Source organism: Triturus cristatus, chromosome 8 (assembly GCF_964204655.1).
Source record: "Triturus cristatus chromosome 8, aTriCri1.1, whole genome shotgun sequence".
NCBI lineage: Eukaryota > Metazoa > Chordata > Amphibia > Caudata > Salamandridae > Triturus > Triturus cristatus.
The window spans coordinates 1,621,886,608-1,621,905,207 of record NC_140591.1 but is presented as its reverse complement, the minus strand read 5'-3'; the positions used below and the strand labels follow the sequence as shown (position 1 = coordinate 1,621,905,207).

Here is an 18,600-nt window from a genome sequence, read left to right as displayed (position 1 = left end):
AAAGTGTTTTCAATATTATAGTAACAATACTGTGATTGCAAAATCAAAAAGGTATTTCAATGAGCAAGAGGCAGATGAAATATAACCCTAGATTTGAGCAATATTGATGAATATATGTAAAACAATTATTTATAAACTATTCAAAATATGAGATTGAGTTTAAAATGTGTTCTTTTTTATTACAACATAGCTATTCTTGTTGACAGATTAGGAATCCTTGCTTGTATAACATTGTAATACATATTAAGACACTTTAACGCAGGCACAGAATTTGATCACCAGTACTAAATTAATGATCCCTTAAGTATCGCTAACGTAGGTGCTGTGGCTAAGTGGTTAAAGCGCCTGTCTTGTAAACAGGAAATCCTGAGTTCAAATCTCAGCATCACCTTATTATTGGTCCTTACATGTACAAATAATTTTCATCACGCAAATGTTTAATACATTTTAAAAAGAAAAGTGTTGTTCTGTGAACATTAGAATGGGTCATCTTAAATTGAAAAACAAAACGTGGTATTGTGAAGATTTTCAAAGTAATGCCTTGAATGAAAAAGGGAAAAAAGAGTGACAAAGAGCAAAATAGAGATAAAAAATCATTCTAGAGTTGAATTCAAGTAATGCATTCTTAAAGAAGGTATAATTAAAAAATGTATGAACAGGATAAGCAATATATCAATGAGGTGTTTATGAATAGGATCAGTATCCTCATCTAAAGTAGTTGAGTAGCGCGTTTTCTGAACATAGAAATGATTATGAAAGTGAAAAACTCAGGATACTGTTGAACACCATATGGCAAACTGTTCCTTAAAGCATTTTCAAGAGGGTGCTGTGGCTTAGCTGGTTAAAGCGCCTGTCTAGTAAACAGGAGATCCTGAGTTCAAATCTCAGCAGTGCCTTGCTTTCCTCATTCTTAAATAAAAAATTATTTTCATTAAGTCGTCCTGTGATTCAATTAAGTTAGAAAAGTCTGATTTATCTTTCGGTTGAACAGATCATTGTAAACCTAATAAAAACTTAAAGTGTTTTCAATATTATAGTAACAATACTGTGATTGCAAAATCAAAAAGGTATTTCAATGAGCAAGAGGCAGATGAAATATAACCCTAGATTTGAGCAATATGGATGAATATATGTAAAACACTTATTTATAATCTATTCAAAATATTGTATTGAGTTTAAAATGTGTTCTTTTTTAATACAACATAGCTATTCTTGTTTACAGATTAGGAATCCTTGCTTGTTTAACATTGGAATACATAATAAAACACTTTAACGCAAGCACAGAATTTGAACACCAATACTACATTAATGATCCCTTCTGTACCACTAAAGTAGGTGCTGTGGCTAAGTGGTTAAAGCGCCTGTCTCTTAAACAGGAAATCCTGAGTTCAAATCTCAGCAGCTCCTTATTATTGGTCCTTGCATGTAAAAATAATTTTCCTCACGCAAATGTTTAATACATTTTAAAAAGAAAAGTGTTGTTCTGTGAACATTAGAATGGGTCATCTTAAATTGAAAAACAAAACGTGGTATTGTGAACATTTTCAAAGTAATGCCTTGAATGAAAAAGGGAAAAAAGAGTGACAAAGAGCAAAATAGAGATAAAAAATCATTCTAGAGTTGAATTCAAGTAATGCATTCTTAAAGAAGGTATAATTAAAACATTTATGAACAGGATAAGCAATATATCAATGAGGTGTTTATGAATAGGATCAGTATCCTCGTCTAAAGTAGTTGAGGAGAGTGTTTTCTGAACTTAGAAATGATTATGAAAGTGAAAAACTCAGGATACTCTTGAACACCATATGGCAAACTGTTCCTTAAAGCAATTTCAAGAGGGTGCTGTGGCTTAGCTGGTTAAAGCGCCTGTCTAGTAAACAGGAGATCCTGAGTTCAAATCTCAGCAGTGCCTTGCTTTCTTCTGTCTTAAATAAAAAAATATTTTCATAAAGTCATCCTGTGATTCAATTAAGTTAGAAAAGTCTGATTTATCTTTCGGTTGAACAGATCATCGTAAACCTAATAAAAACTCAAAGTGTTTTCAATATTATAGTAACAATACTGTGATTGCAAAATCAAAAAGGTATTTCAATGAGCAAGAGGCAGATGAAATATAACCCTAGATTTGAGCAATATTTATGAATATATGTAAAACAATTATTTATAAACTATTCAAAATATGGGATTGAGTTTAAAATGTGTTCTTTTTTAATACAACATAGCTATTCTTGTTTACAGATTAGGAATCCTTGCTTGTTTAACATTGGATAACATATTAAAACACTTTAACGCAAGCACAGAATTTGAACACCAATACTAAATTAATGATCCCTTCTGTACCACTAAAGTAGGTGCTGTGGCTAAGTGGTTAAAGCACCTGTCTCGTAAACAGGAAATCCTGAGTTCAAATCTCAGCAGCTCCTTATTATTGGTCCTTGCATGTAAAAATAATTTTCCTCACGCAAATGTTTAATACATTTTAAAAAGAAAAGTGTTGTTCTGTGAACATTAGAATGGGTCATCTTAAATTGAAAAACAAAACGTGGTATTGTGAACATTTTCAAAGTAATGCCTTGAATGAAAAAGGGAAAAAAGAGTGACAAAGAGCAAAATAGAGATAAAAAATCATTCTAGAGTTGAATTCAAGTAATGCATTCTTAAAGAAGGTATAATAAAAACTTTTATGAACAGGATAAGCAATATATCAATGAGGTGTTCGAGCAGTAGCGGCACCCTCCCCCCCCCCAGCGCCTTGAGACCCTACGGGTATGTAGCGCGCTCTATAAGTGTCATTGATTGATTGATTGATTGTTTATGAATAGGATCAGTATCCTCGTCTAAAGTAGTTGAGTAGAGTGTTTTCTGAACTTAGAAATGATTATGAAAGTGAAAAACTCAGGATACTCTTGAACACCATATGGCAAACTGTTCCTTAAAGCATTTTCAAGAGGGTGCTGTGGCTTAGCTGGTTAAAGCGCCTGTCTAGTAAACAGGAGATCCTGAGTTCAAATCTCAGCAGTGCCTTGCTTTCCTCAATCTTAAATAAAAAATTATTTTCATAAAGTCATCCTGTGATTCAATTAAGTTAGAAAAGTCTGATTTATCTTTCGGTTGAACAGATCATTGTAAACCTAATAAAAACTTAAAGTGTTTTCAATATTATAGTAACAATACTGTGATTGCAAAATCAAAAAGGTATTTCAATGAGCAAGAGGCAGATGAAATATAACCCTAGATTTGAGCAATATGGATGAATATATGTAAAACACTTATTTATAATCTATTCAAAACATTGTATTGAGTTTAAAATGTGTTCTTTTTTAATACAACATAGCTATTCTTGTTTACAGATTAGGAATCCTTGCTTGTTTAACATTGGAATACATAATAAAACACTTTAACGCAAGCACAGAATTTGAACACCAATACTACATTAATGATCCCTTCTGTACCACTAAAGTAGGTGCTGTGGCTAAGTGGTTAAAGCGCCTGTCTCGTAAACAGGAAATTCTGAGTTCAAATCTCAGCAGCTCCTTATTATTGGTCCTTGCATGTAAAAATAATTTTCCTCACGCAAATGTTTAATACATTTTAAAAAGAAAAGTGTTGTTCTGTGAACTTTAGAATGGGTCATCTTAAATTGAAAAACAAAACGTGGTATTGTGAACATTTTCAAAGTAATGCCTTGAATGAAAAAGGGAAAAAAGAGTGACAAAGAGCAAAATAGAGATAAAAAATCATTCTAGAGTTGAATTCAAGTAATGCATTCTTAAAGAAGGTATAATTAAAACATTTATGAACAGGATAAGCAATATATCAATGAGGTGTTTATGAATAGGATCAGTATCCTCGTCTAAAGTAGTTGAGGATAGTGTTTTCTGAACTTAGAAATGATTATGAAAGTGAAAAACTCAGGATACTCTTGAACACCATATGGCAAACTGTTCCTTAAAGCAATTTCAAGAGGGTGCTGTGGCTTAGCTGGTTAAAGCGCCTGTCAAGTAAACAGGAGATCCTGAGTTCAAATCTCAGCAGTGCCTTGCTTTCCTCAGTCTTAAATAAAAAATTATTTTCATAAAGTCATCCTGTGATTCAATTAAGTTAGAAAAGTCTGATTTATCTTTCGGTTGAACAGATCATCGTAAACCTAATAAAAACTCAAAGTGTTTTCAATATTATAGTAACAATACTGTGATTGCAAAATCAAAAAGGTATTTCAATGAGCAAGAGGCAGATGAAATATAACCCTAGATTTGAGCAATATTGATGAATATATGTAAAACAATTATTTATAAACTATTCAAAATATGGGATTGAGTTTAAAATGTGTTCTTTTTTAATACAACATAGCTATTCTTGTTTACAGATTAGGAATCCTTGCTTGTTTAACATTGGAATACATATTAAAACACTTTAACGCAAGCACAGAATTTGAACACCAATACTAAATTAATGATCCCTTCTGTACCACTAAAGTAGGTGCTGTGGCTAAGTGGTTAAAGCACCTGTCTCGTAAACAGGAAATCCTGAGTTCAAATCTCAGCAGCTCCTTATTATTGGTCCTTGCATGTAAAAATAATTTTCCTCACGCAAATGTTTAATACATTTTAAAAAGAAAAGTGTTGTTCTGTGAACATTAGAATGGGTCATCTTAAATTGAAAAACAAAACGTGGTATTGTGAACATTTTCAAAGTAATGCCTTGAATGAAAAAGGGAAAAAAGAGTGACAAAGAGCAAAATAGAGATAAAAAATCATTCTAGAGTTGAATTCAAGTAATGCATTCTTAAAGAAGGTATAATAAAAACTTTTATGAACAGGATAAGCAATATATCAATGAGGTGTTCGAGCAGTAGCGGCACCCCCCCACCCCAGCACCTTGAGACCCTACGGGTATGTAGCGCGCTCTATAAGTGTCATTGATTGATTGATTGATTGTTTATGAATAGGATCAGTATCCTCGTCTAAAGTAGTTGAGTAGAGTGTTTTCTGAACTTAGAAATGATTATGAAAGTGAAAAACTCAGGATACTCTTGAACACCATATGGCAAACTGTTCCTTAAAGCATTTTCAAGAGGGTGCTGTGGCTTAGCTGGTTAAAGCGCCTGTCTAGTAAACAGGAGATCCTGAGTTCAAATCTCAGCAGTGCCTTGCTTTCCTCAATCTTAAATAAAAAATTATTTTCATAAAGTCATCCTGTGATTCAATTAAGTTAGAAAAGTCTGATTTATCTTTCGGTTGAACAGATCATCGTAAACCTAATAAAAACTGAAAGTGTTTTCAATATTATAGTAACAATACTGTGATTGCAAAATCAAAAAGGTTTTTCAATGAGCAAGAGGCAGATGAAATATAACCCTAGATTTGAGCAATATTGATGAATATATGTAAAACTCTTATTTATAATCTATTCAAAATATGGTATTGAGTTTAAAATGTGTTCTTTTTTAATACAACATAGCTATTCTTGTTTACAGATTAGGAATCCTTGCTTGTTTAACATTGGAATACATAATAAAACACTTTAACGCAAGCACAGAATTTGAACACCAATACTACATTAATGATCCCTTCTGTACCCCTAAAGTAGGTGCTGTGGCTAAGTGGTTAAAGCGCCTGTCTCGTAAACAGGACATCCTGAGTTCAAATCTCAGCAGCTCCTTATTATTGGTCCTTGCATGTAAAAATAATTTTCATAACGCAAATGTTTAATACATTTTAAAAAGAAAAGTGTTGTTCTGTGAACATTAGAATGGTTCATCTTAAATTGAAAAACAAAACGTGGTATTGTGAAGATTTTCAAAGTAATGCCTTGAATGAAAAAGGGAAAAAAGAGTGACAAAGAGCAAAATAGAGATAAAAAATCATTCTAGAGTTGAATTCAAGTAATGCATTCTTAAAGAAGGCATAATTAAAACATTTATGAACAGGATAAGCAATATATCAATGAGGTGTTTATGAATAGGATCAGTATCCTCCTCTAAAGTAGTTGAGTAGAGCGTTTTCTGAACTAAGAAATGAATATGAAAGTGAAAAACTCATGATTCTCTTGAACACCATATGGCAAAATGTTCCTTAAACCATTTTCAAGAGAGTGCTGTGGCTCAGCCGGTTAAAGCGCCTGTCTAGTAAACAGGAGATCCTGAGTTCAAATCTCAGCAGTGCCTTGCTTTCCTCATTCTTAAATAAAAAATTATTTTCATTAAGTCGTCCTGTGATTCAATTAAATTAGAAAAGTCTGATTTATCTTTCGGTTGAACAGATCATCTTAAATTTAATAAAAATTGAAAGTGTTTTCAATATTATAGTAACAATACTGTGATTGCAAAATCAAAAAGGTATTTCAATGAGTAAGAGGCAGATGAAATATAACCCTAGATATGAGCAATATTGATGAATATATTTAAAATAATTATTTATAAACTATTCAAAATATGGGATTGAGTTTAAAATGTTTTCTTTTTTAGTACAACATAGCTATTCTTGTTTACAGATTAGGAATCCTTGCTTGTTGAACATTGGAAAACATATTAAGACACTTTAACACAGGCACAGATTTTGATCACCAATACTAAATTATTGATCCCTTCTGTATCACTAAAGTAGGTGCTGTGGCTAAGTGGTTAAAGTCTCTGTCTCGTAAACAGGAAATCCTGAGTTCAAATCTCAGCAGCTCCTTATTATTGGCCCTTACATGTAAAAATAATTTTCATCACGGAAATGTTTAATACATTTTAAATAGAAAAGTGTTGTTCTGTGAACATTAGAATGGGTCATCTTAAATTGAAAAACTAAAAAACGTGGTATTGTGAAGATTTTCAAAGCAATGCTTTGAATGAAAAAGGGAAAAAAGAGTGACAAAGAGCAACATAGAGATAAAAAATCATTCTAGAGTTGAATTCAAGTAATGCATTCTTAAAGAAGGCATAATTAAAACATTTATGAACAGGATAAGCAATATATCAATGAGGTGTTCATGAATAGGATCAGTATCCTTGTCTAAAGTAGTTGAGTAGAGCGTTTTCTGAACTTAGAAATGATTATGAAAGTGAAAAACTCAGGATTCTCTTGAACACCATATGGCAAACTGTTCCTTAAAACATTTTCAACAGGGTGCTGTGGCTTAGCTGGTTAAAGCACCTGTCTAGTAAACAGGATATCCTGAGTTCAAATCTCAGCAGTGCCTTGCTTTCCTTATTCTTAAATAAAAAATTATTTTCATTAAGTTGTCCTGTGATTCAATTAAATTACAAAAGTCTGATTTATCTTTCGGTTGAACAGGTCATCGTAAACCTAATAAAAACTGAAAGTGGGGGGGAGGAGCCTAGCGCGCAACCAAGATGGCCGCGTAGGCTTACGGCTCTCGAGGGCCTCCGCAACCTCCCACGTCTATCCTGACTTAATCCTGGTTTATTTGACGGGCTTTTGCAGATGAACTTGCGCTGAGGTGTCACCCGTTTTCCAAATTCAGATCGGACGCCGGGACCCGGAATGGTTGCACTCCGAAGTTTGCGGCCTGCTCTTGCCTTGGTCCCGATCTCGAGCTGGTGAAGTGCCCGGGTACGAAGTGAACAACAGCGGCTGGCTGGGCTCGCCCTGCCACGGACCCTGCACTTTCACTTTCGTTTTCAAGCTTGCTCTCTGATATAGGCCGAGAGACTCTGGTGTTTCAGAGGACTCTCGGATTCTACATGGGCTGACTGTCGGCGACGGCTGTGTTCAATTGAATTAGCTACCTGGTCCCCTTTTTTTCCTGGTGCGGGCGGGTGCCGGCCTTGGTGGCCTCCGGACGATGGCGGCGAGACTAGACGGAGACAAGTCGAAACCCAAGTCAACCCGGAGGGGTGCCTATACCCAGGTCAATAACATGGATCGATATGCACAGGCAAAGGGATCCCCTGGTGGCTCGCATAAATCGCCTGAGAGGTCTAAGGAGGTCTCCGGCCCATCGTCGGAATTGACCCTGCTGGACGTCATGGGCGCCATTGAGGAGATGAAGACTGCTGTGGGTCAGCAGTTTGATACCCTGGCTCATAAACTGGACGCAGTCCTGATGGATGTGAATTTGGTCAGGGCAGACCTGTCCAAAACTAACGAGCGGGTCGACTCCTTGAGTCGAGCGGCGTCGAGTCTAACTGTGGACGTGGCCGCCCTGCAGACGGAGGTCCGTAGGTTGCGGCTAGCCAGTGATCTGACGGACCGTCGACTTGAGGACTCTGAAAGCAGGGCTAGACGGAACAATGTTCGTATCATTGGAGTGCCGGAAAGATTGGAGGAATCTGCTGCGGTTCTCTTTGTTGAGGACCTGGTGACCAATCGTCTCGCGCCTAAGGGACTGAGCAAGTTCTTTGCGGTGGAGCGGGCCCACAGGATTCCGGGTGGTGCGCCCAAGGTGGGTGCTCCCCCGCGGCCTATAATCGCCCGACTCTTTAACTTTCGGGATAGGGATGCTATCCTTCAGGCGTCGAGGGTTGCCGGGCCGCTGAAGTTTGAGAACTCCAATGTCAGCTTTTACCCGGACTTCACGCAAGCGGTCCAGAAACAACGGCTGGGATTTTTAGGTGTCAAACGGCGCTTGAGGGACATGGAGCTGAAATATGCGATGTTATTCCCGGCGAGGCTGCGGGTTGAGTTCCAGGGTCGTTCCCACTTTTTCGACCGGCCGGAGGCGGTTGCAGACTGGTTGGATGCCCTGCCTCGGGGACAGGATCGAGACAGTCGGATGGCGGAGAGCGGACGGGATTTGGTGGAGCAGGATTAGAACTTGGTTCCTGGTGATGGACTGAACTGGTGACGTTTTGTACCTTGGCTCAACTGGACCCTAGATTGGCACAATATGCCCTCCAAATGCTCGGGGGTTGTGGGGAGCTTATTGGGGTCCTTTCCTCCTTCTGGGGTTCTTTTTGTGGTATGTGTTAGGGCGACAGGCACACTGCGAGTTGGGGGGGCTGTTTGGGCTCAAGCAGGGGTGCAGGGAGGGGGGAGTTGTGGTTTGGGGATTGTGGGGGAGGGGGGTTGTTGGGGATTGTTTGTTTGTTTCGCAAGGCAATGTGAAGTTCTCTGCTGACTTATCTGGGTTGTGCTTTCTGGGATTTGGGTATCATGCACGGGAGTGGGATGGGGGGTAGGGGATTGAGAATCCTTTCGTGGAATGTGAATGGACTTGGGGACAGGATCAAGCGGGGTGGTGTTGCAGTTCTTGAAGCGGATTTCGCCCGACATTGTTTTCCTGCAGGAGACACATTTGATTGGGAACTCCTTCCATGCCCTAAATAGGAGGGGCTATCGCCTTGCCGCTCACTCTGGTTTCACTTCTGGCTCTAGGGGAGTGTGCATTTTGGTTAGGGCCTCTCACCCATTGGAAGTTGATGAGGTGCTTCACGATGTTAGGGGGTGCTATGTGGCACTGGTGGGGAGATGGGAGGGTAGGACTATCTCGCTCGTCGCTGTGTATGTGCCTCCGGGGTTACAGACGGCTACATTTGCTGATTTGGGGCGTTTGGTCCTGGGACTCCCTGGGGGGGGTTTTGGTGTTGGGGGGTGACTTTAATGCCGTTGTCTCTGGGTTGGAGGACCGTCACCCCCCCAGGGATCTCCCTAGGGCTCAGGCCTGGTTGGGTGGCTTTTTGGACACTTTGGGACTTGTAGATTGCTGGAGATTGATGCACCCGGGTCAGGCGCAATATACCTTTCACTCGGGGGCCCATGGGAGTCTCTCGAGACTTGATTACATGCTTATGCCAGCGATCCAGGCTGGGATGATTGGGGAGGTGCGTCATTTAGCCCGAGGTATTTCTGATCATTCCCCTATATGGTTGCAACTGAAGGTTGTCCCTGGGGCAGAGGGGAGAGTGGCACCCATTAGCCCCTGGTATCTACGTAACCCTAAGATCCGCGCAGAGCTGGTCAAGTCCACTGATCACTACTTCAATGATAATGTGGGGTCGGTGCCGTCGGCCGTCTCCCTATGGGAGGCTTATAAAGTGGTGATCAGGGGGCTTGCCCTGTCCCTTATCTCCCATGCTAAGAGGTGCGAGAGAGCAGAGGTGGTTCGCCTGGAAACTGAAATAGCTGAAATGGAGGAGGACTTGGAGCGGGGAGTTACTGATGAGAAAGTGCATGTTCTCAGCCTCAAACAATCAGATTATAGAGCGCTAGTCACGGAAGCCGCTAAAGGGATGAATAGAGAGCAGCAAGGACGACTGTATGATGTAGGGGATAAGGCCGGAAAGTTGATTGCTTGGTTGGATAAGAAGGAGAGAGCGAGCAGGGTGGTGCCCGTTGTGGAGAGAATGGATGGAGTGCGTGTGACTGACCCGGTGGAGATCGTTGACTGCTTCGCGGCTCATTTCCGCGGGGTATACTCTCCGGTTTCTGTGCGTTCGGAGGAGGATTCTCATCTGTTGCTTAGAGACATTGCATTGCCAACCCTATCGGAGGCTGATGCAGTATTGATGGAGGCGAAGTTGTCGTCAGATGAGATCGCTCTGGCCACTCGCTCGATCGCATCGGGTAAAGCGGTGGGTCCTAATGGTCTTCCCATCGAACTATATAAGTTGCGTCCCGATAAGATAGCGCCGCATCTTCGGGACATGTTTTTCGCGGCACGTGCGGCGGGCTTCCTCCCCCCTGACCAACGCCTCGCCAACATAGTTGTGATACACAAAGAGGGGAAGCCGCGAGATCGCTGTGCCTCCTATAGGCCCATTTCGCTACTGAACGCAGAACCCAAAATTCTGGCTAAGGTATTGGCTAATCGACTGGCTCGGGTCGTGGGTGACTTGATTCATCAGGATCAGTCCGGTTTCATACCTCATCGGAATACCGCTCTAAATTTGAGGCGGTTGTACGGCGTGCTGGCTAGAGCGGAATTTATACGTGAGCCGGCCATCTTGGCATCTTTAGATGCTACTATGGCGTTTGACACTTTGGAGTGGCCATATATTTGGGCCGTGTTGGCGAAATTTGGGTTCGGCCCTGAATTTATTGGTTGGGTAAAATTACTATATGCTGACCCTCTGGCTCAGGTGGTGGTGAATGGTAGGGTGTCAGCTCCCTTCGCACTGGGGAGAGGTACGCGGCAGGGATGTCCGTTATCACCCCTTCTCTTTGCACTTTCTTTGGAGCCTCTCACCGCCTGGTTGGGAGCCGTCGTTGCGAGGCATTAGATGGACGCCGAAGTTTGAAGACCGTGTCTCCCTTTACGCGGATGACATCCTTCTGTATCTCACCTCTCCCCGACAGTCGCTGATTGTATTGGTGGACGTACTGAATTCCTTTGGTCGCAACTCCGGACTGGTCATCAACTGGGCCAAGTCATGTGTTTACGTCCTCTCGGGTGAGGCCCCCCTCCTGCCACGGGATTGCCCTATCCAGATTGCTACCCTGGGGTTCAAATATTTGGGAATCTTTATCTCACTGGACCCCGCGGTCCGCTATGAGCGAAACCTTCTCCCTCCCCTCCAGCGATTGAAGGCCGACATCGTGAGGTGGCGACGACTTCCGCTCTCGCCACTCGGACGGGCGGCATTGCTTAAAATGATGTCACTACCTCGCTTCTTGTACGCTTTGCAAAATACTCTAGATGTCGTGCCAGCCCGTTATTTCCGGGAGGTGGAGGGTCTTCAGCGCCAACTGTTTTGGGACGGGCGGCCGCGGATTGCTCTCGCCAATTTGACGCTCCCTTGGTACGATAGGGGGGTCGCCCTCCCTGATATTAAACGATACTATTGGGCGTCTCAGTTGGCAGCGGTGAACCACGGGATATACGGTCCTGCCTTGAATCCGGCCTTCGAGATGGATACATTTCTGCTCCCGGGTGGGGACTATAATAGGGCGCTGTACTCGGTGACTCCGGGCACGCGGTTGACAGGACCCACGCAGGTTGCGGTACGTGTGTGGCACGCGGCGAATGCTGCGATGGGGTGGAGGGATCGCTTGACTCGGGCGATGCCATTGTATGCCTCTGAGTGGTTGGGCTGTTTGTGGAGATCGAAAGGCTTTGAGAAATGGGATATGATTGGTATATGTAAGGTGGGTGATCTTTGGGCGAAGGGGTCTTTCAAAACGTTTGAAATGCTTAAAACTGAATATAAATTAAACGATAGAAAGTACTTCCGGTATGCTCAAGTCTACCATGCCCTGTGTTCGTTTTTTTCAGACGTTGCTGCTATCCCCGAGTACTCCCCACTGGAGGATAGAGTGTTGGATGGCTACGTGCCCGACAGCACTATTTCTCTGATTTATAAGAAACTCATTAATGATCGCGCGGACTTGCTGCTCCGTCTGCGGGACACATGGACAGGCGATGGCTTGGAATTGGATGATGAGGACTGGGTATCGGCGGTGGCCTCCCCGAAAGAGGTGGCGATCCCGGCCCGCTTACGATTCATACAGCTGAAGATCCTTCATAGAGTGTATGTCATGGGGCCCGGTTTGCTGCGTATGGGTTACTCGATGGATGGACAGTGTAAGTGTGGATGTGGCCTGTCGGGTACCTTTCTCCATATCTTATGGGAATGTTCGGAGGTTGTGCGATTTTGGAACGGTATCCACACCGTAATGGAGGAGGTCACGCACGTTGCTCTGTTGCCAGAGGCTAGGAGGTGCTTGTTGAATGTCTGGGAACCGAATGATTGTAATGCGGCACAGACGCAGTGGGTGACCTTAGGGTACATGGTGGCTAAGCGTAACATTGCACAGCTGTGGGGCTCCCCGAGGCCGCCCACGATCAAGGTATGGAAGGAAAATATGGACTGGTGTATGTTTAGGGAAAAGACGGTGTATGTGGCGAGAGGCAAGCCAGGGAAATGGGCTAAGGTATGGGGTCCATGGAATTTATATCGAGGACGTATCTGCACCCCGCCTCTGCCATTAGAGATCGATATTGCTTTGTCCCCCTAGCCACGCATTCCGCGGGATGGTGTGAGGTGTGTTCCATGCTTTGTTCTCCCGTTGCCCCCCTCTACCGCTTCCAGACAAGACCTGCTTTGGACACTGTACGTTGTTCCCCGTCCTGGGAAAAGCACGCTGCTATTTCAGACTCTCATTGCCTTGAGTGTGTTTTATATTTAATAAAAAATGAAACTGTTTATTCCGAATGCTCCTGGCCTATGGCCACGGCCTGTTATATGTGCTCACGAACTGCCGGGAGCTTTGCCTCTGGATCATTTGAATGTGTGGTGTTGCACTGCGGGCCCTCGGGCTCTATAGCGGCCGGCCCTGGTGGTTGAAGGCCCTTGTCTGTATTTTATTGTGTACCAACGGTTTCAAATAAAAATTTTAACAAAAAAAAAAAACTGAAAGTGTTTTCAATATTATAGTAACAATACTGTGATTGCAAAATCAAAAAGGTATTTCAATGAGCAAGAGGCAGATGAAATATAACCCTAGATTTGAGCAATATTGATGAATAAATGTAAAAGACTTATTTATAAACTATTCAAAATATGAGATTGAGTTTAAAATGTGTTCTTTTTTAATACAACATAGCTATTCTTGTTTACAGATTAGGAATCCTTGCTTGTATAACATTGTAATATATATTAAGACACTTTAACGCAGGCACAGAATTTGATCACCAATACTAAATTAATGATCCCTTCTGTATTGCTAAAGTAGGTGCTGTGGCTAAGTGGTTAAAGCGCCTGTCTTGTAAACAGGAAATCCCGAGTTCAAATCTCAGCATCACCTTATTATTGGTCCTTACATGTAAAAATAATTTTCATCACGGAAATGTTTAATACATTTTAAATAGAAAAGTGTTGTTCTGTGAACATTAGAATGGGTCATCTTAAATTGAAAAACAAAACGTGGTATTGTGAAGATTTTCAAAGCAATGCCTGGAATGAAAAAGGGAAAAAAAAGTGACAAAGAGCAAAATAGAGATAAAAAATCATTCTAGAGTTGAATTCAAGTAATGCATTCTTAAAGAAGGCTTAATTAAAACATTTATGAACAGGATAAGCAATATATCAATGAGGTGTTTATGAATAGGATCAGTATCCTCGTCTAAAGTAGTTGAGTAGAGCGTTTTCTGAACATAGAAATGATTATGAAAGTGAAAAACTCATGATTCTCTTGAACACCATATGGCAAAATGTTCCTTAAACCATTTTCAAGAGGTTGCTGTGGCTTAGCTGGTTAAAGCGCCTGTCTAGTAAACAGGAGATCCTGAGTTCAAATCTCAGCAGTGCCTTGCTTTCCTCATTCTTCAATAAAAAACTTATTTACATTAAGTCGTCCTGTGATTCAATTAAATTAGAAAAGTCTGATTTATCTTTCGGTTGAACAGATCATCTTAATCCAAATAAAAACTGAAAGTGACAATACTGTGATTGCAAAATCAAAAATGTATTTCAATGAGCAAGAGGCAGATGAAATATAACCCTAGATTTTAGCAATATTGATGAATATATGTAAAACACTTATTTATAAACTATTCAAAATATGGGATTGAGTTTAAAATATGTTCTTTTTTAATACAACATAGCTATTCTTGTTTACAGATTAGGAATCCTTGCTTGTATAACATTGTAATACATATTAGAACACTTTAACGCAGGCACAGAATTTGATCACCAATACTAAATTAATGATCCCTTCTGTATCGCTAAAGTAGGTGCTGTGGCTGAGTGGTTAAAGCGCCTGTCTTGTAAACAGGAAATCTTGAGTTCAAATCTCAGCATCACCTTATTATTGGTCCTTACATGTAAAAATAATTTTCATCACGCAAATGTTTAATACATTTTAAAAAGAAAAGTGTTTATCTGTGAACATTAGAATGGGTCATCTTAAATTGAAAAATAAAAAACAACGTGGTATTGTGAAGATTTTCAAAGCAATGCTTTGAATGAAAAAGGGAAAACAGAGTGACAAAGAGCAAAATAGAGATAAAAAATCATTCTAGAGTTGAATTGAAGTAATGCATTCTTAAAGAAGGCATAATTAAAACATTTATGAACAGGATAAGTAATATATCAATGAAGTGTTTATGAATAGGATCTGTATCCTCGTCTAAAGTAGTTGAGTAGAGCGTTTTCTGAACTTAGAAATGATTATGAAAGTGGAAAACTCAGGATTCTCTTGAACACCATATGGCAAACTGTTCCTTAAAGCATTTTCAAGAGGGAGCTGTGGCATAGCTGGTTAAAGCGCCTGTCTAGTAAACAGGAGATCCTGAGTTCAAATCTCAGCAGTGCCTTGCTTTCCTCATTCTTAAATTAAAAATTATTTTCATTAAGTCATCCTGTGATTCAATTAAATTAGAAAAGTCTGATTTATTTTTCGGTTGAACAGATCATCGTAAACCTAATAAAAACTGAAAGTGTTTTCAATATTATAGTAACAATACTGTGATTGCAAAATCAAAAAGGTATTTCAATGAGCAAGAGGCAGATGAAATATAACCCTAGATTTGAGCAAGATAGATGAATAAATGTAAAAGACTTATTTATAAACTATTCAAAATATGGGATTGAGTTTAAAATGTGTTCTTTTTTAATACAACATAGCTATTCTTGTTTACAGATTAGGAATCCTTGCTTGTATAACATTGTAATACATATTAAGACACTTTAACGCAGGCACAGAATTTGATCACCAATACTAAATTAATGATCCCTTCTGTATTGCTAAAGGAGGTGCTGTGGCTGAGTGGTTAAAGCGCATGGCTTGTAAACAGGAAATCCTGAGTTCAAATCTCAGCATCACCTTATTATTGGTCCTTACATGTAAAAATAATTTTCATCACGCAAATGTTTAATACATTTTAAAAAGAAAAGTGTTGTTCTGTGAACATTAGAATGGGTCATCTTAAATTAATAAACAAAACGTGGTATTGTGAAGATTTTCAAAGTAATGCCTTGAATTAAAAAGGGAAAAAAGAGTGACAAAGAGCAAAATAGAGATAAAAAATCATTCTAGAGTTGAATTCAAGTAATGCATTCTTAAAGAAGGCATAATTAAAAGATTTATGAACAGGATAAGCAATATATCAATGAGGTGCTTATGAATAGGATCAGTATCCTCGTCTAATGTAGTTGAGTAGAGCGTTTTCTGAACATAGAAATGATTATGAAAGTGAAAAACTCATGATTCTCTTGAACACCATATGGCAAAATGTTCCTTAAACCATTTTCAAAAGGGTGCTGTGGCTTAGCTGGTTAAAGCGCCTGTCTAGTAAACAGGAGATCCTGAGTTCAAAACTCAGCAGTGCCTTGCTTTCCTCATTCTTAAATAAAAAAATATTTTCATTAAGTCGTCCTGTGATTCAATTAAATTAGAAAAGTCTGATTTATCTTTTGGTTGAACAGATCATCTTCAACCTAATAAAAACTGAAAGTGTTTTCAATATTATAGTAACAATACTGTGATTGCAAAATCAAAAAGGTATTTCAATGAGCAAGAGGCAAATGAAATATAACCCTAGATTTGAGCAATATTGATGAATAAATGTAAAAGACTTATTTATAAACTATTCAAAATATGGGATTGAGTTTAAAATGTGTTCTTTTTTAATACAACATAGCTATTCTTGTTTACAGACTAGGAATCCTTGCTTGTTTAACATTGGAATACATATTAAAACACTTTAACATAAGCACAGAATTTGATCACCAATACTAAATTAATGATCCCTTCTGTTTCGCTAAAGTAGGTGCTGTTGCTAAGTGGTTAAAGCGCCTGTCTCGTAAACAGGAAATCCTGAGTTCAAATCTCAACAGCTCCTTATTATTGGTCCTTGCATGTAAAAATAATTTTCCTCACGCAAATGTTTAATACATTTTAAAAAGAAAAGTGTTGTTCTGTGAACATTAGAATGGGTCATCTTAAATTGAAAAACAAACCGTGGTATTCTGAAGATTTTCAAAGTAATGCCTTGAATGAAAAAGGGAAACAAGAGTGACAAAGAGCAAAATAGAGATAGAAAATAATTCTAGAGTTGTATTCAAGTAATGCATTCTTAAAGAAGGCATAATTAAAACATTTATGAACAGGATAAGCAATATATCAATGAGGTGCTTATGAATAGGATCAGTATCCTCGTCTAAAGTAGTTGAGTAGAGCGTTTTCTGAACATAGAAATGATTATGAAAGTGAAGAACTCATGATTCTCTTGAACACCATATTGCAAAATGTTCCTTAAACCATTTTCAAGAGGGTGCTGTGGCTTAGCTGGTTAAAGCGCCTGTCTAGTAAACAGGAGATCCTGAGTTCAAATCTCAGCAGTGCCTTGCTTTCCTCATTCTTAAATACAAAATTATTTTCATTAAGTCGTCCTGTGATTCAATTAAATTAGAAAAGTCTGATTTATCTTTCGGTTGAACAGATCATCTTAAACCTAATAAAAACTGAAAGTGTTTTCAATATTATAGTAACAATACTGTGATTGCAAAATCAAAAAGGTATTTCAATGAGCAAGAGGCAGATGAAATATAACCCTAGATTTGAGCAATATTGATGAATATATGTAACACAATTATTTATAAACTATAAAAAATATGGGATTGAGTTTAATATGTGTTCTCTTTTTAATGCAACATAGCTATTCTTGTTTACAGATTAGCAATCCTTGCTTGTTTAACATTGGAATACATATTAAGACACTTTAACGCAGGCATAGAATTTGATCACCAACACTAAATTAATGATCCCTTCTATATCACTAAAGTAGGTGCTGTGGCTAAGTGGTTATAGCGCCTGTCTCGTAAACAGGAAATCCTGAGTTCAAATCTCAACATCACCTTATTATTGGTCCTTACATGTAAAAATAATTTTCATCACGCAAATGTTTAATACATTTTAAAAAGAAAAGTGTTGTTCTGTGAACATTAGAATGGATCATCTTAAATTGAAAACCAAAACGTGGTGTTGTGATGATTTTCAAAGTAATGCCTTGAATGAAAAAGGGAAAAAAGAGTGACAAAGAGCAAAATAGAGATAAAAAATCATTCTAGAGTTGAATTCAAGTAATGCATTCTTAAAGAAGGTATAATAAAAAAATGTATGAACAGGATAAGCAATATATCAATGAGGTGTTTATGAATAGGATCAGTATCCTCGTCTAAAGTAGTTGAGTAGAGCGTTTTCTGAACTTAGAAATGATTATGAAAGTGAAAAACTCAGGATTCTCTTGAACACCATATGGCAAACTGTTCCTTAAAGTATTTTCAAGAGGGTGCTGTGGCTTAGCTGGTTAAAGCGCCTGTCTAGTAAACAGGAGATCCTGAGTTCAAATCTCAGCAGTGCCTTGCTTTCCTCATTCTTAAATAAAAAATTATTTTCATTAAGTCGTCCTGTGATTCAGTTAAATTAGAAAAGTCTGATTTATCTTTCGGTGTAACAGATCATCTTAAACCTAATAAAAACTGAAAGTCTTTTCAATATTATAGTAACAATACTGTGATTGCAAAATCAAAAAGGTATTTCAATGAGCAAGAGGCAGATGAAATATAACCCTAGATTTGAGCAATATTGATGAATATATGTAAAACAATTATTTATAAACTATTCAAGATATGGGATTGAGTTTAAAATGTGTTCTTTTTTAATGCAACATAGCTATTCTTGTTTACAGATTAGGAATCCTTGCTTATTTAAC

General features: G+C 39.0%; 10 non-coding genes across 10 annotated transcripts; all 10 read left to right on the top strand.

The window, feature by feature from the left end:
• Positions 1-822: 822 nt before the first annotated feature.
• Positions 823-896, top strand: TRNAT-AGU (transfer RNA threonine (anticodon AGU)). The gene has a single exon. It is a non-coding gene; the product is annotated as a tRNA-Thr (tRNA).
• Positions 897-1,838: 942 nt separating this feature from the next.
• Positions 1,839-1,912, top strand: TRNAT-AGU (transfer RNA threonine (anticodon AGU)). Its single transcript has one exon. It is a non-coding gene; the product is annotated as a tRNA-Thr (tRNA).
• A 438-nt stretch (positions 1,913-2,350) lies between these two features.
• Positions 2,351-2,423, top strand: TRNAT-CGU (transfer RNA threonine (anticodon CGU)). The gene has a single exon. It is a non-coding gene; the product is annotated as a tRNA-Thr (tRNA).
• Positions 2,424-2,950: 527 nt separating this feature from the next.
• TRNAT-AGU (transfer RNA threonine (anticodon AGU)) lies at positions 2,951-3,024 on the top strand. Its single transcript has one exon. It is a non-coding gene; the product is annotated as a tRNA-Thr (tRNA).
• Positions 3,025-3,462: 438 nt separating this feature from the next.
• TRNAT-CGU (transfer RNA threonine (anticodon CGU)) lies at positions 3,463-3,535 on the top strand. The gene has a single exon. It is a non-coding gene; the product is annotated as a tRNA-Thr (tRNA).
• Positions 3,536-4,478: 943 nt separating this feature from the next.
• Positions 4,479-4,551, top strand: TRNAT-CGU (transfer RNA threonine (anticodon CGU)). The gene has a single exon. It is a non-coding gene; the product is annotated as a tRNA-Thr (tRNA).
• A 525-nt stretch (positions 4,552-5,076) lies between these two features.
• On the top strand, positions 5,077-5,150 carry TRNAT-AGU (transfer RNA threonine (anticodon AGU)). Its single transcript has one exon. It is a non-coding gene; the product is annotated as a tRNA-Thr (tRNA).
• A 438-nt stretch (positions 5,151-5,588) lies between these two features.
• TRNAT-CGU (transfer RNA threonine (anticodon CGU)) lies at positions 5,589-5,661 on the top strand. The gene has a single exon. It is a non-coding gene; the product is annotated as a tRNA-Thr (tRNA).
• Positions 5,662-17,159: 11,498 nt separating this feature from the next.
• TRNAT-AGU (transfer RNA threonine (anticodon AGU)) lies at positions 17,160-17,233 on the top strand. The gene has a single exon. It is a non-coding gene; the product is annotated as a tRNA-Thr (tRNA).
• Positions 17,234-18,176: 943 nt separating this feature from the next.
• On the top strand, positions 18,177-18,250 carry TRNAT-AGU (transfer RNA threonine (anticodon AGU)). Its single transcript has one exon. It is a non-coding gene; the product is annotated as a tRNA-Thr (tRNA).
• Positions 18,251-18,600: the final 350 nt, after the last annotated feature.